A 16,326-nucleotide genomic window follows, 5' to 3' on the forward strand; every position below is an offset into this window, starting at 1 on the left:
ATGCACCGACTTTTATCCAACGCCAACAACAAAGTCTGGGCTGCTCATGAAGGCCTCTGGTGGCACCATGGAACCTACAGGTGCCCTGTCCAAAACTATAGCTTTGGTTTGGTTTGGTTTTGGTTTGAGTTATGCTGATTTTATCATTTATGTTTCAGAACATAAGGAGAGCCTGCTGGATCAGACCATGCCCTGTCTAGTTCAGCATCCTGTTCTCACAGTGTCTGGCTGAATGCTCCCATTGGAAGAACCTGAGCACAACAGCGCTCTTTCTCCTTGTGATTCCCAGCCACTGATATTCAGAAGCATACTGCTTCTACCAATCGAGGCAGAATATAGGCATGGTGAGCAGCAGCAACAGTCGAATCCTCCACAAATTTGCCTTATCATCTTTTAAAGCCATCCAAAATGGTGAAAAACACTCTATCTTGCCAGAGCAAATTCCATAATTTAACTATGTGTTGTGTGAATCAGTACTTGCTTTTTTCCGTCCCAAATCTTCCAACGTTAAGCTTCATTGGCTGTCCCACACAAACTTGCAGGGGGAAATTGTCACAGTGAAATCCAGAGTCTGTGATTTGTGTTGCCACTTCCCCTCCAGGAAAGCCTGCTCTTTACTGTTGAATTAGAACAAACGCCAGTTCTGCAGATGGATGTCTGCCATGATTCATCAGCAGGGAAACCACTCAGACCAGTGCTTTCTGGGCATGGAACAAGCAGAAGTGTGGACAAACCCTGAGTTAGCCTGGTTGAGAAAGATGATGGGCCCAGGAGACCAGGGCCTTGTGCCACAGCCCTTTGAGAAGATGAAGTCTGGAGAGTTTGGAGTCTCTCATATCTGAAACTTTAACGGAATCAAAAGAGCTTTTTGTAGTTATACAACTAATTTCACCAACATTTTCTCTCTCCTCTGATGGTTTTCGAATGCAGCTCTTTCCCCCAACAATTCTCAGTTCTCTCCCCCTCCCTTATTACTTGTAGATTTGGCACAACAATAAATATCACTGAAGAGAGGTGCTGGTGGTCTGGAAGGGCTAAAATGGAGGCCTGGAGACACCAGATGAAGCAGGGGTCAGCAAACTTTTTCAGCAGGGGGCTGGTCCACTGTCCCTCAGACTTTGTGGGGGGCTGGACTATTTTTTTTTTAAAAAAATGAACGAATTCCTATGCCCCACAAATAACCCAGAGATGCATTTTAAATAAAAGGACACATTCTACTCATGTAAAAACATGCTGATTCCCATACCATCCGCGGACCGGATTTAGAAGGCGGTTGGGCCACATGCGGCCCCCAGGCCTTAGTTTGGGGACGCCTGAGATGAAGCTTGAATGAAAATGGCAGGAGTCTGGGCCATGCAAGTATAGAATATGATTTGTTCCAGGTGGGTATAAGAAATGAAAATCAATCAAGTGCCTCTTTCCTTGGGCATAATCCCTGAAACCTTTAGTGCTGAGAGGTTTTCATGAGTGGAAGAGAAGCCTGAAGTGGGGAAGGTAATTATGAGAACACTGTTGGCCCGACCTCCAATGGTGTCTCACCTCAAGCCAAAGAGGAATCCTTTGTCTTCCAAATTGCAGCCAGTTTCACAGAAGTGACATTGCCTCTTAAAGGACAAATTACAGGCTGCTGCTCCAAGGCAAGGGCATCATATATGCACCAGAGGACAATTGACTGACTGTCATGTCTTCCTTGAGTTCTGCTAGCTTTTGTTGTCAATTCCCATCAAGACAGGCATCCATCAACAGCCCTTCTTCGCAGGGACTTCATTACCCACACATTATTAAGAATTGACCTTAGGTTTGTTTGAGGGTTTGGGGTGTGTGTGTGTGTGCTTTAAAGGGGGGGGGAGAGCACTGCAGCGAGAAATAATTTCAACGATCAGGTAGGTCGAGTAAAAGCCTTTCCCAATTGCAGAATGACAGAATGTACTAGAAGATCTTAACATACCTGGGTGTCGTGATGCAATAGATATTTCTGAGTTGATTACATTTCCTCTGAATAAGTTGATAATGGAGGTTTGTAGTGGTTTGGAACAACAGGCATTACTTATATATAGTGTCTGGGCGTAAAGTTAACATGCTAAAGATTAATATATTTCAATAGGTAATATACTGTATGTACTGCATGGTGTTTCATTATATATTCTCCAAGTGTGTGTCTGTGTACACACACACGCACACACACACCACTTAAGAGAATGCCAGTATCTGAAAGGTGCTTTTAATTTTCCAGATATTAGCTTATATTGTAAGTCGGATTTGTTAGCACATAAAAATGACTGCCAAGTTTATTCTTCCTTCAGTATCCCAGCTTGGATAATTTTAGAGGTGGTTTATTTAACACCTCTCTTTGGATGGCTAGTGATGGGTTCTAACAATAATAAAAAGGAAGGACCTAGACTACCTTCAATTTTAGCAACAAGAGAGACAGTGCAGCTTGACATGTCAGTTACAATTGGACACATATGCTCATGTTAAATTAGCCTCATGGGGTAATCCAGTTCTGGAGACAAGAGAGGCAATCCTTTTTGTAGAATGTGGGGTATATATGTTAAGGGAAATGCAAGGTGGGTGATTGATGTGCATAATAACTGGCTATTGTGCACAATCACCAAGCCTCATGGAGAATTAACACATGAAGTGGGAACTGTTAACATTTCCTAGTCAATATACTCCCCAGCAGGTCTTGGGGAATGTGCACGCATAGAGTGACTGAATGAATTTTGTACGTTATGGCCATTATGTATAATATCCAACAGGCTTTGGGTGGTGCACATCTCTCATCTCCATTTTGTACATTCTCTGTGTAATATGCACATTCTCTGGCCAGTATGCATAGTCGCCAAGAAACATGCTCTTTAATTTCTTAAGGGATCTAGAGTTAGGAGTGACCAATTTTGCTGATGAAACTAAATTATCCATGTCATTAAAACAAAAAAGAGAATATGGAGAATTCCAAAAGGACCTCTCCAAACTGAGTGAAAGGGCAGTGACATGGCAAATGCAATTCAATGCAAACAAGCGTAAAGTCATGAATGTTGGGGAGATATCTTAATTTCACATCATTAATTTCACTCATGATGTTTGAAATGGTAGTGACTGACCAAGAACAAGACCTTGTGGTTTTACTGGGTAGCTCAATGAAGATGTTGCCCCAGTGTGGGGCAGCTGTGAAAAAGGCAAATTGTTAGGAAAGGAATTGAGATTAAAACTGTCTAGATTATCCTTGGGGGGTCCCTTCCAACTCTGTGATTCTATGGTTTTATGTGTATAAAATTATGCATAGCATAGAGAAAGATTTTCTCCCTCTTTCAGAACACTGGAACTCATGGACAACCGAGGAAGCTGAATGTTGGAAGAGTCAGGATATGAGCAGTGGATAGTTAGTCTATGGAACTCACTCCCACAGGAGGTAGTGAGAGCCACCAACTGGGATGGCTTTAAAAAATGATTTGACAAATTCATGGAGGATAAGACTATCAGGGGCTACTAGCGATAATGGCTATGCTCTGCCTCAACAGTCAGAAGCAGAAATGCTTCTGAATACCAGTTGATGGAAACCACAGGAGGGGAGAGGGCTCTTGTGCTTGGGGTCAGTGTAAGAACAAGATGCTGGACTAGATGAGCAAGTGTCTTGATCCAGCAGGCCTTTCTTCTGCTTTATGTTCTTCTTTCCTTCTGAATGGCGTCCTTTAGGAGAGGGATGGTTTTGCTGTTGTTCATGGTGACCTTCATTAGGAGCCTTTTTTGACTGAAGCTCGGGGTGATGAAAGACTGTCATAAATAAATCTGATCAAGGTGAGTCTGTCCAGGTCAGCCTCCAGCTTCCCACAATGGCCAGAGGTCAGCTTGCTTTCGCCTTTCAAGCCCTCCAAAGGCTCCATCTTCTGACAGTGAATTCCCTAACTTGATGCCACCCTGCAGGAACAATAACTGGCCAAGAAAAGAACTGCTGCTTTTTTCCTGCACCACAGAGTTTAAGCTGAAGACCAAAGCAATCTTTATTAGAATAGTTTCCTCCATTTTTCTTCTCCTTCCTTCCTTCCTTCCTTCCTTCCTTCCTTCCTTCCTTCCTTCTTCTTTTTTGCATCTTCACCTAACTGTAACACTTTGGTGACCTGGGCAGTCTTCGTCATCTCAACATTTTGCCTGACAGCTGTGAGCTACACTGGAGCTTTAGACGTGGGTGGCTTTTGCAATGGGCTGGGGACTCGGGCTGCAAATTAGCTCTGCTAATGAAATGTCGGGATGAGTTTGTGAGCCCTTGTTTCACAAAGGGGTCAGGGTTGGCGGTGCTTGAGAGAGGCTGATCAGTCCCTCTATGCAGAATCTTGCTGAATTATAAAACTGGAGGAGGAAGAGGAAAGGAGAGGTGATTTATAGGATATCCTGCCTTGCAGCCTCTCGTGCCCAGACTTTTCAGAATATCTAGGGGTGGGTGAATCTGTCAATTTTAGTTTCTCTCAGGTCACAGCCTTGTTACACATTTAAAACACAATTTTTTAGCACTTTAACATTCATGGGGTGGGAAGGACCGTAGCTCAGTGGCAAAGAAACTGCTTGTATCCAGAAGACCCCAAGTTCAATCCCCGGCATCTTCAAGTAGACTTCTCACCCACATGACTGTCTTTGCATGTTTGGCCTGATTTTGCAGCAAGGTTATTGCGTTCTTAACAGGGCCTATGGAGACAATACATGGCAAGAGTCACAAATTGTACTGGGAGCCTCTAGCTTAAATGACTTCAAAAGAGCATTAGACAGATCCATGGGGGAAGGGCAGGCCTATCCATGGGTATTAGGTGAATGGGACATGGGTGGCACTGTGGTCTAAAACACCGAGCCCCTTGGGCTTGCCAATTGGAAGGTTGGTGGTTCAAATCTCCACAATGGAGAGAGCTCCCATTGCTCTGTCCCAGCTCCTGGCAACCTAGCAGTTCAAAAGCACACCAGTGCAAGTAGATAAATAGGCACTGCTGTGGTGGGAAGGTTAATGGCTTTTCTATGTGCTCTGGCTTATGTCACGGTGTTCTTTTGCGCCAGAAGCGGTTTAGTCATGCTGGCCACATGACCCGAAAAGCTGTCTGTGGACAAACACCGGCTCCCTCAGCCTGAAAGCGAGATGAGCGCTGCAACCCCTGGACTTAACCCTCCAGGGGTACATTACCATTTGTTTGTTTGTTTGTTTGTTTGTTTGTTTGTTTGTTTACCCAGATATGTAGAACGTTGATAAGTGTTTTAATTTGCTTTAATTTATTGCAGATTCTGGGTTTAACCTTTATTAGATAAATGGAGCACCCCCTTCCAGAGGCAGTGTACCACTGAATACCAGGTGTTTGGAGCAAACAACAGGGAAACACATCACCATTGTAGCCTAACTGTTAGCCTCTCGGGGCTTCTAGTTGACCACTTGCTGGGAAGAGAATGCTAAACTAGGTGGTCTGTGCCAGTAGGAACCATCTTAGTTGGAATGGCATTTCACAGAGCAAGCACAGGGAACGTGCATAAATGAAGATAACCTTTGCATATAAAAGAAGTCTTTAATCCTCAGATAAAAAGGAGGTCTGGATTTATTATCACTAAGGCATCCCTGTTGGAAATGATCAGGAGTTGCCAGCCTGTTTTTCCCCTTCAAGTACCACCCTCTTAAATCTAAAGCGCGCCCCCCCAGCCCCACAACCCCAGTTGCCCTCTCCCCAATCGTTCTCTATCTGCACAAACCAATTAAGTTCCTAAGGCATCAGACGATCAGCTGGCGGCCCACAAGTCATTGTGTTTAATCATGTACTAATGGTGGTTTCTTGGCAATAATTACAAGATAACAGTGTTTGCAGGCTGTAATCAGAATGATTTCCATAATTAAGACAGCCTTTTCGCAGTGCATTCTGTATCAGACTCCCCCCCCTCCCTGCCCCACTTTTATCACATTGATGGCAGCAAGCATCAGAGGGCCCTCTTCAAAGAGGGAACAAGCAAGCTCTTAAAAGCTCTCTCTACTGGGACAGGGGGTCACTTCCCTGTGGTCGACATGGCTAATTAAAGCATGATGAAGGTGACACTTGGAAGATGTGCCGGAGGTTGCTGGGGGGCCCCGTGAGTGAAAAGGATTTCAGCTTTTGCCTGCAAAGGCTGGCGATGTTGATGAAAGGCCATAGTTCAGTGGCAGAGCATTTGCTTTGTACCACGTTCAACCTCTGGCATCTCTAGGTAGGGCTCAGAATCTCTCCTGCCTGAAACCTGGAGAGCCACTGGGCCAGTAAGTGTAGGCCAGGGGTCAACAACCTTCTTCAGCTGTGGGTCGGTCCACCATCCCTCAGATCATGTGGTGGGCCGGACTATATTTTTCTTTTTTGGGGGGGAGGGAGTATGAACGAATTCCTATGCCCCACAAATAACCCAGAGATGCATTTTAAATAAAAGGACATATTCTACTCATGTAAAAACACACTGATTCCAGGACTGTCCGTGGGCCGGATTAAGAAGGCGATTGGGCCACATTTGGCCCACGAGCCTTAGGTTGCCTACCCCTGGTGTAGGCAGTACAGAGCTAGATGGACCATTGGTCTTGTTGGGGAAATATTGGGGTTTGACAGGTCCACAAAACTGCAGGCAAGGAAACACATTCTGGTGCCAACCCTCAACTACTTGTTGGTTGAGGTTGTGTCACGCTGGCCTTGCTGTTTGACTGACCATTGGAGTCTGGGTCTTATTGGCCATCCAGTCTGGACCTACAGGGTATTGAACATTGAATCCCAATATTTCCCTAACCATCTGACAGTCTCCTGTGTTCTTAGGATCCTATGTGTGGAATCAGGGCCAGCTTTGTCCTTAGGCAAGCTGAGGCGGCTGCCTCAGGTGGCATAACCCCCAAGGCAGCAGCCGGGCAAGTGCCCCACCTTCCCTTCCACAAGTGGCACATAAGTGGCGCCGGTATCAGTTGAAATCACATCTGAAATCTCACAAGATCTTGCAAATGGGCAAGATCTCACCCGAAATCTGTGCCAAGGCATTGCCACTTCTTCGCCAGTGGTGGAGGTGGTAGGGCAGGTGAAGAAATGGCGCTAGCAGCCACAGGTACGGTGGTAGAAACAGCAGGGCAAGGAAAGGCAGCACTTACCATTTCGCCTCAATTGGCAAAGCGGAACATGCCACCCTTGTGTGGATTACCTACACGCTCCAGGGAGGATAAAGTAGAGATGAACAAATCTTTTCCCTGGGCTGGATCTTGGAATATGCTCAGTTAACTGAACGGTTTTCTTGAAAGCTCAGAAAAAGAGCTGTTTTTTTCTAAAACCCGTTTAAAAATCCATTTCTATTTTCTGAAATTGAATTTTAAAAATGTGTTTCGAGTCCCTAGTAAACCCTCAAATACTGACCCTGCCCAACCTTGCCCTGTCTTCTGACCCCTTCCAAGTTCCTCAGCACTGGGGGTTGTAATTACACCTCTCCCGTAGGGATGGGGAGCTGGGGAGAGAAATTGGTTCAGACTGTATCTGGAACTTTATGCAGCTGAGATTCACACTTCTCACAGTTTTGCAGTGCAGTTCTCCAACCAGATTATATGCATGAAAATGCGTATTTTAGTGAAAATAACATGCAGAAATGCATTATATTACAGGAAATTGCATACAAACTTTTGAATAATAGGAGAGGTTCGTAGTAAAATGCTAGTAATCTTTTATGAGCGCTCTTCAAGAATAAATATAAAAATGACAAACTGTTGTGGAAATGTAGAGAACTGAATTTATGAGTGGAAAAATGAGAAATGGAGAGGAACCAAACTGGCAGATTCCCCTCCCCCCTCCTGGTCCCTGGTGCATATTTCAGGGAGGGGAATAAAACTTCCCAGTCTCCTGCTGCACCCACCACCAGGACAGGGGAAGGGGAAGGCCAGCAATGGAGGGTGTGACTGGGTGTGGGCTGAAATATGAAGCTTCTGCTTCAGCTTGGGGGGGGGGAGAGGTCTCAGGAAAGGGCCATGGAAATCCAGAATTGCAGGTTACTTGGAAAATAACTTGACATGTGGTGAATGGATGAGTATGGTAAGGGATTACAGGGACATTGACTTTGCAGAAATCTCTGCTACTACAGGGCAAGTGATGCCCCCTTGACCTGACTTGATCTGTGATCAAGTGGTCAGAGGATACTAAATTCAGGCACTGGTCACAGGTGTCTGCTAGAAGCTCGCCAGTCATTGGATGACACCATCGTTTTCTGTGAAATGCTGACTGGGTGGGAACTGGGAAATTGCACTCTCAGAGCACTTGAGGTATCATAATAACTTTCTAAGGGGTTTTGCCAAAAAAGGAAAAACCTGGGGAAGGACACATTCAAGACAATTTCAATGCCTTTCTTGACTTGTGTGAAATGGAATAGATGGCTATTACAACCCTGAGTGGCTCAAGCTAAACTGCAGGGAGGTTTCATACAAAACAAGACCCTCTAATGTTCATAAAGGGATAAATAACAACTCATAATTGGACTTGCATTCTTTGCTCTGTTTCAATTATCTGTTCTCAAGTATGTACTCTGTGCATTACGTCTATTGCTCTGTAGTAGAGTTTCGAAAAATAATTATTATTGTACATATTATTTTGAAGTCCCACACCTCTCCGGTTCCCTTGAAACTCATTCTCATATCATAAGCTATAGGGTAGAGCTCTAACACTGAACAAACGCTTGGGGGCTAAGCCACAGCTGATAGACTCAGGCTCAAATCAGGCCATCACTGCCTCACGTCAGTATGTTCTAATGCCCTCCAGGGATGCTGAGCATATCACTTTCCAGGTGCATGGATCAAATCTGATTACATCCTTGGCTATGAACCGATATTCAATCTGTCTCTTGGAGAACATGAATTAATTCAAACAATCACAAACTCAAGGGCAAAAAGGTGAACAGTTAAGGTCCAGTTAAGAAAGACATGGGGCCTTGCATCATTAAGCCTATAAAGTCAAGAAAGATACAAGTCAGTGATATCAAGTATCAACAACCACTACCAAGTCATGTCGGCGGAGGACAAGGGCAAACAGCTGGAGACAGTGAACGGCTGCAAGGATACTGGGCGACTTAGTTCCTCTCTCCCATTTATAGCCTCTCCTTTCTCTTCCTCCAAGGAGAACAAGCTGGCATATTTGGGGAGTCATTCCATTTCATCCCCACAATGGCCTGTGAGGTTAGTTTGACTGAGAAAATGACTCTATGTTCTAAACTTCCATGGGAGAGAAGGAAGGAAGGAAGGAAGGAAGGAAGGAAGGAAGGAAGGAAGGAAGGAAGGAAGGAAGGAAGGAAGGAAATCAAACTAAGTTGTAAGGTTTTTTTGTTTCTTTTCCCTGTACAGCCTTGTGTGAATTAATTGAAACAAACAATGAATTTAGTATTTTATTGTACAAAATTCACATGTACGTGTACAAAACTCACATATACATACATTAGTAACGGATATGGCCACTGCTGTTTTTAAGCAGCATTTGAACACCATGGCATCTACTACAGTGGTGCCTCGCTTAACGAATGCCCTGCTTAACAAAATTTCCACTTAACAAAAGGATTTTTTGAGCAGAGGTTGCCTCACTAGACGAATTCATTTTATGAAAAATTCGTCTAGCGAATCGCGGTTTCCCATAGGAATGCATTGAAATTCAATTAATGCGTTCCTATGGGCAAAAAAAAAATTCAAAAAAAATTCAATGCATTCCTATGGGATTCGCTAGACGAACTTTTCGTTATAAGAAAAGACCCGTGGAACGAATTAAATTCGTCTAGCGAGGCACCACTGTAGTTTCAGACATTCAATGTTGATTTTCGGGTCCCTGTACCACACTTGAATCAGCGCCTGAATGAGCTTCTCCATAGTTGTCCAGTTTCCTGCTTCAACTTGATGACACGGCTAACAGTTGCTAAACTCACACCAACCACTGAGGCAATCTCTTGATACGTCTTAGCTGTGTGTCCATGCAGAATTACGATCTTCATACGTTTCCTAGGCATCACATCCTTCTCAAACGGCGGTCGAATCAAAAGCTGATGAAATACTGTAGCTGCTGATGTAATGATTGCATCATAAACTACGGTGGTTGGACAGGATTCTGTAACCTGATGCAATACAGTAGCTGCTGACATAATGATTGTTTCATTAAAACATAAAAACATTATCAAGCTGACTTTTTGTGTTTGCTTTGAGTACAGGATTACGAGTAAGATAGAAAACAAGCTTTGTTTCAATTCACACAAGGGTGTACTGTAGGTACCTAACTGTTTTCTAAGATTAGTTTAAACTGCAACTTCTTAGTAATCAATGCATCTGAAGTAGGTTTGCCACTCTGTTCTGGAAAACTGACCCAATTCCCAGAATCCTTTATGGAAAATTCTATACTCTTCTGATCCACAAAGGAAGTTCAAAACTATTAAGAAGGTGGAATGATCCTCAAAGTAAATTTCTGATTGGTTACTGTAAGTGATTCCACTTCGTTTGGCATTGGTTCAGCCCCTTTCCATCTGAGGTGGGAGGCTAGCTTTCATTGGCTTCAAATTCCCATAAATGTGTGGAGTATTGCTCCAGTGCTTGGTCCTCTATGGAGAACCACATGCTCTGAGACAATTTTTCAACCAGGAAGGGACACTTCCAGCTGGGATTATGTTTTTTTCCAATCCTGTTGGCTGGATCAGCTACTGCAACTCTCAGTTGGAGCAGAAGAATTGCTGGCACCTCCTTCTGCCACAAACTGGACCACTATATTCGTAACCCTTCTTCTTTTTCATCGTGGAAAAGTGAGAGAGGGATACCAACTCACCAAACACCTCCTTGCATTAACAATGAGTAAGGCGACAGGATGTAGACTTTTGTTGGCACATCTAGACCTTGGGTGGAAAGAACTTTGGGATATCCTTGTTTAGGCTACATTTTTTTTTTGCTGCTGGCATTGTCAATTTGAATAAACACAGTAGTTTAACCATCACTCAGGTGTGTATGGCGGGTGTGGGGAAAGACAGCTACCTAGTTATCCAGGGGGGCTCAAATAAGAACCATATATAACAGAAATAAAATATAGACGGGGGGGGGCAACGTCTTTTTATTGTACAATTTTATTATCTCTGTACACTGCTTGGAAAATTTCATACATGAAGCAGTATATAAGTGTTGTTCATCGAACAAGTATGTAAATAAAATAAAAACTCTTCTTTTTTGCTTTTTTTAAAAAATGGGGGGGGGCAGATCTGGAACCCAACACAAGTGTCTCACTGTTTAGCAGTGTCCCAGATTCCACTCCTGAACTCTAGGAAACCCTGGGTTGAAAGGTAGCTCTGCTGCACATTTGATGAGAATAAATGTAGCCCAGCCAGGAAGGCAAAACATTTAAAAATGCATTTCCAATTTAAGAAGCTGAGGCGTGACGGTCTCATTTCTCTCCCAGCTTCTCATTACAGAAATGGAGAAGAAGAAGAAAAGACAAGCCGCTCCTAAATTGAATGTAACAGGCAATATGATGTGAAGGCAGTCCACACGGTCAGCAACAAATTCAGCTAACAGTCATTTAAATTTTAAAGTGTGTGTGTGTGTGTTCGAGCTCAGTAAAAGACTGTTATGGAGAGAATTGACTGGAATATTGTTTTTGGTTTTGTTTTGTTTTGTTTTGGTGGATGCAGATTTCCCTTTGTTAAAAGTTGAGCTGAACACCTCACCTTTATATAACGGAATGCAACAACTTTGTATGGATCTACACAAGCCCTTCATTGGCCACACAAAGCCTTTGTTGGATGCCCTGGCAAGTGCAGCCTTCCTTAACCTGGTTGCATCTTGCACTTCCCATCAGCCCGTCAGCATGGGTGGCCAGCCGGGAACTGTAGCTACCAAAATCTGGTTGGAGAAGGCTTGTCTAGCAGTTACAGCAACACAACTGTCAGTGCATTCAGTTGCTATTTGTGGTCCTCTTTGCAGTTTGCTTTCATTTCTCTCCCCCAGGACCCCTTCACAGCAGAAAGGAAATGCTAAAGCTTTTCCCAAGCTCCCTGCAGTCCCCCAGAGTGTGGGAAACAACAACAGCCTTCCAGCAACAGGCTTCTCCTCCCGACTACATGCGAATGTGTTCAGATTTTCTAATAAATGTGTATAGGGTGGGAGCACAGCCTGACCCCCCACTCCCCCCCCCCAATATACACAGGCTCTGGAATATAATATTTCAGGCTGCAGAAAACTCCACAATTAAAATTAAAGGACTAGCACATCGGACTGGTCCTATCTCCCGCACTTGATGATTTTCATTCTGCAGGGAATTTTTCAGTTGGATAAGATTCCATAAATAGACACACATCCCTCCCCACCCACGGCCTACGGACAAATATGGTTGATAAAGAGTACTTTGAGCATTTGAATATTCCAATTGGTGAATATTCCCTTGGTGTAATAGGGCCGTTGTTTTGTCTAACCATTATGTCTGTGGTATATACAGTTTTAGTTGCTACCTTCCATGCCTTCACTTAAAAGGTAAAGGTGAAGGGACACCTGGCCATTAGGTCCAGTCGTGGACAACTCTGGGGTTGTGGCGCTCATCTTGCTTTACTGGCCGAGGTAGCCAGCGTACAGCTTCCAGGTCATGTGGCTAGCATGACTAAGCCGCTTCTGGTGAACCAGAGGAGCGCACGGAAACGCTGTTTACCTTCCCGCCGGAGTGGTACCTATTTATCTACTTGCACTTTGATGTGCTTTCAAACTGGTAGGTTGGCAAGAGCAGGGACCAAACAACGGAACCTCACCCCGTTGTGGGGATTTGAACAGCCAACCTTCTGATCAGCAAGCCCTGGGCTCTGTGGTTTAGACCACAGCGCCACCCGCGTCCCATGCATTCACTTACCTGTGATTCATCATTGTATATGGACTGTGTATATTGTCATCAGATCCTGTTTGATAGCAACTGTGTTTTGCAGAATTTTGTACATTTTTTGTTTGAAAATTAACAACAACAACAACAACAACAACAACAACAACAACAACAACAACGTCTAACTCAGGCCCTGAGACATGTATACAATGATGTCCTGATAAGTCTTTGTGGATTGGTATGCATTACAATGGCATCCCCTCCCCCTCTTCTTTTCCTTCTGATTGTTCCAAGAAAAGAAAAGAATCAGGGCTCTTTTTATATTTCTATGTAGGAAGAAGGAAGCAATTCTTTTGCCTGGTGCCCCAGAAGGAAGACCATTGCATCCACAGTCAATACATGTCTGAACATGAAGTGGATGGAGTGTGGCGCTTCTGCCAATGCAAACTGCAGCCTGCCACCCGCCCTGGAACAGCCCCCTGCTGGTAAATGCTCGCAACTGGGTGCCTTTAATTACAGAACACTTCAGCATCCCCAGTTCCTATGGCTTTCAAGAGAGAGTACAGAAATAATTAATAATCATGAGCGCACGCGCACACACACACACACACATACACATGAAGGGGAAAGGAATTGAAAGAAAACTGTAATACAGAGCCAGACTGTTAATCCATTGGGGGTTCTGTACTGGAGGTGATGGGGCCACATGTTCCTTAGGGGCCCAGATCTGCTAGGCCTCCCAGCTGTCACCAGTCTGCTGCCTGAGGCAACTGCCTCACCAAGGCTAATGTGTGGGCTGGTCCTGCCTCCTTTCTTTGGTTAAATGTTCTTCGATCTTTTCCAGACAAAACAAATAGTCCAGTAGCCCAGAACTCTGATTCGCCAGAAGCAGCTTAGTCATGCTGGTCACATGACCCGGAAGCTGTACGCCAACTCCCTCGGCCAGTAAAGCGAGATGAGCGTTGCAACCCCAGAGTCGGTCACAACTGGACCTAATGGCCAGGGGTCCCTTTACCTTTAAGGTGCTACTGGACAATTTTTTTCCTTTATTTCGAATGTGTCAGACCAACACAGCACCTACCTGAATCTTTTCCAGACAGATTGTGGAACTCTGGAAGAAGAGAGACTCCCAGTGCTTTATATGCAAGTTTACTCAGAGTAAAGTCTCACACACCATGTACAACCTTCAGGTAGTGTATGTTCCTCCTAACGTGAGCCTGGGTGAGAGGGTCAATGTCATTCCAGAGCTTGAAAGCTCTCAACGCTCCACAACATGGCTTTCTCATGGCCCATTTCAGCTCTGTGCTGAATGAGTCTGATGCTTGAGTTCAGTCAGCAGCTGCAAAGCCAAGAATGAAAAGGGAAACCTCACAGACGAGGGCAGTGGAAGATATCAGCTGGGTCCTTTTGCATCCTAAGATATCCCTGCAATATCAAGGTTTGGCAAGTCCCATTTGGTCTGCACCAGTGAAGTGACTCAAGCCAGGCTAAGGCATGCACTGGCAAAGGGAAAGGAAGAAATACATCCAGACCTGAGCAGCTACTTTAATTAAAACATAATCTTTCTTAATCTGCTCAGGCACTGTCCTTCCAAATCACTGCCTTGTAAAAGTTGTGGGGAAAGCTTTTTAATCATATCAGCTCGGTAGCCTTCCATGAGCTGGGGCCTCTGAAGAATGGGCCAGGCCTCCAAAGGGTAAGCTTTGCATTTTCATTAATCATACAATTGATAAGCTTGTGGAAGGGTTTTCTCCTACTCCTTCTTCTTCTTCCTCTGCCATGCATTTTGTTAAGCCTGGGAGGGTCTGTGAGCACAAATATTATCCCAGGCATCTGAAGCGGATTCCTTAAATTAATTCTGCATTGCATGAAGGAGGACATGCTGTGGTCTCTCTTGAAGCTGCAAGCAGTCAGTTTCATCAAGTGATCTCTCCCATCCTCCATACCAGTTATGGTATCAAAGGTCCAGAAAAGGAAAACCCAAATCATCAACAGGCTGGCGTGACTCCCCCAACGAAGAAAGGTTGCAGCATGTGGCACTTTTTACTTTGGAGAAAAGGCAAGTAAGAGGCGACACAATGTGAGTTTATAAAATTATGAATGGCATGGAGAAAGTATATAGGCTAAAGCTCCCCCCCCCCCAATATAACACTAGAACTCATGGACATCCAATGAGAGATAAAAGAAAGGACTTCATCATGCAACACCTTGGTTAAACTATGGAATACTCTGGCACAAGATGTAGTGATGGCCACCAACTTGAATGGCCTTAAAAGAGAACTGGATGAATTCATGGAGGATAAAAATATCAATAGCTGCTTGGCACGATGGCTGTGCTTAGGAATACGTGTTGCTGGAAGCCACGAGAGGGGAGAAGGCTCTTGTGCTTGCGTTCTGCTCGCGAATTTTCTGCAGGCATCTGGTTGGCCACTGTAGAACAGGATGCTGGACTAGATGTTCTTATCATGAAGTGGGGGGGGAGAGAAGAAATCTCTCCAATTCCTCTGCCCCACGTGCAATTTTATCGATGTCAATCGGGTTCCTCCTTAATCCTTTTCCTGCCTTCTTCTTAAGCATAATGTTCCAAAGCAGTTTGCCTTTCCTCATAAGGATCCAGTGCCTTGATGTGATTTATTTCAGCTTTACTGAGGACACTTGGGAGAAAGAGTCATGTCTTATAGCAGAGGGTGCCAAGAGACCCGATGCTGCTGGACTGCAGCTCACATCATCCCTGACCATTGGCATGGTGGCTAAGGCTGATGGGAGTTGGAGTCTAACAACACCTGAAGAGCTATAGGTTAACCACCCATTCATTTATAAATGGTAGCTTATGATGCACTGTGAAGGTGGAATAGTCAAATACATAAGCTAAATAATAAAAAATATTTCTAATCTCGTTTCTGTGTAGCTCATTCCAATAACCCACCAAACATTTCCATCTCTCTGCAGCTATTGAAATCCATTTCATGCCTTCTCTTTCCTGAATTGCATCTGTTAGTTTATCCATCATTGCCAGTTCAACACGTTTCATTAGCCATTCCCAAACGGGTGGTAAATTCCGGTCCTTCCATTTCCTTGCCTGCATGATTTTTGCAGCCATTAATAAGATAAAACTAAGAATCTTACAGTCTTCTCCACCTCATTTCCAATGACATTGAACAGGACCAGCAAAAAAAAAAAAAGAGCTCCTATTGTAATGTCCACAATGCCTGGCATACATTGAAAAATGGTTCTCTGGTAGCGTGTAGCAGTCCGACAGCCCCACCACATATGACGAAAGTGAGCACAATCAGCTTGGCACTTCCAGCATTTAAAATAATTAGCCCTGTAGAGTCTATTTAATCTTTCTGGTGCTATGTATTAGGTACCATCTGAAGAGCAATTTACATTGTTCCTTTTTTATGGCTACACTATACGACAGCTTGTCAAACTGGTTCCACACTTATCTCCAAAATTGCTCTGTTGGATCCCTGCCTAATTCTCTTCCCCATCTCTTTCTACACACTATTTA

This window comes from Zootoca vivipara, chromosome 6 (assembly GCF_963506605.1).
Source record: "Zootoca vivipara chromosome 6, rZooViv1.1, whole genome shotgun sequence".
Taxonomy (NCBI): Eukaryota; Metazoa; Chordata; class Lepidosauria; order Squamata; family Lacertidae; genus Zootoca; species Zootoca vivipara.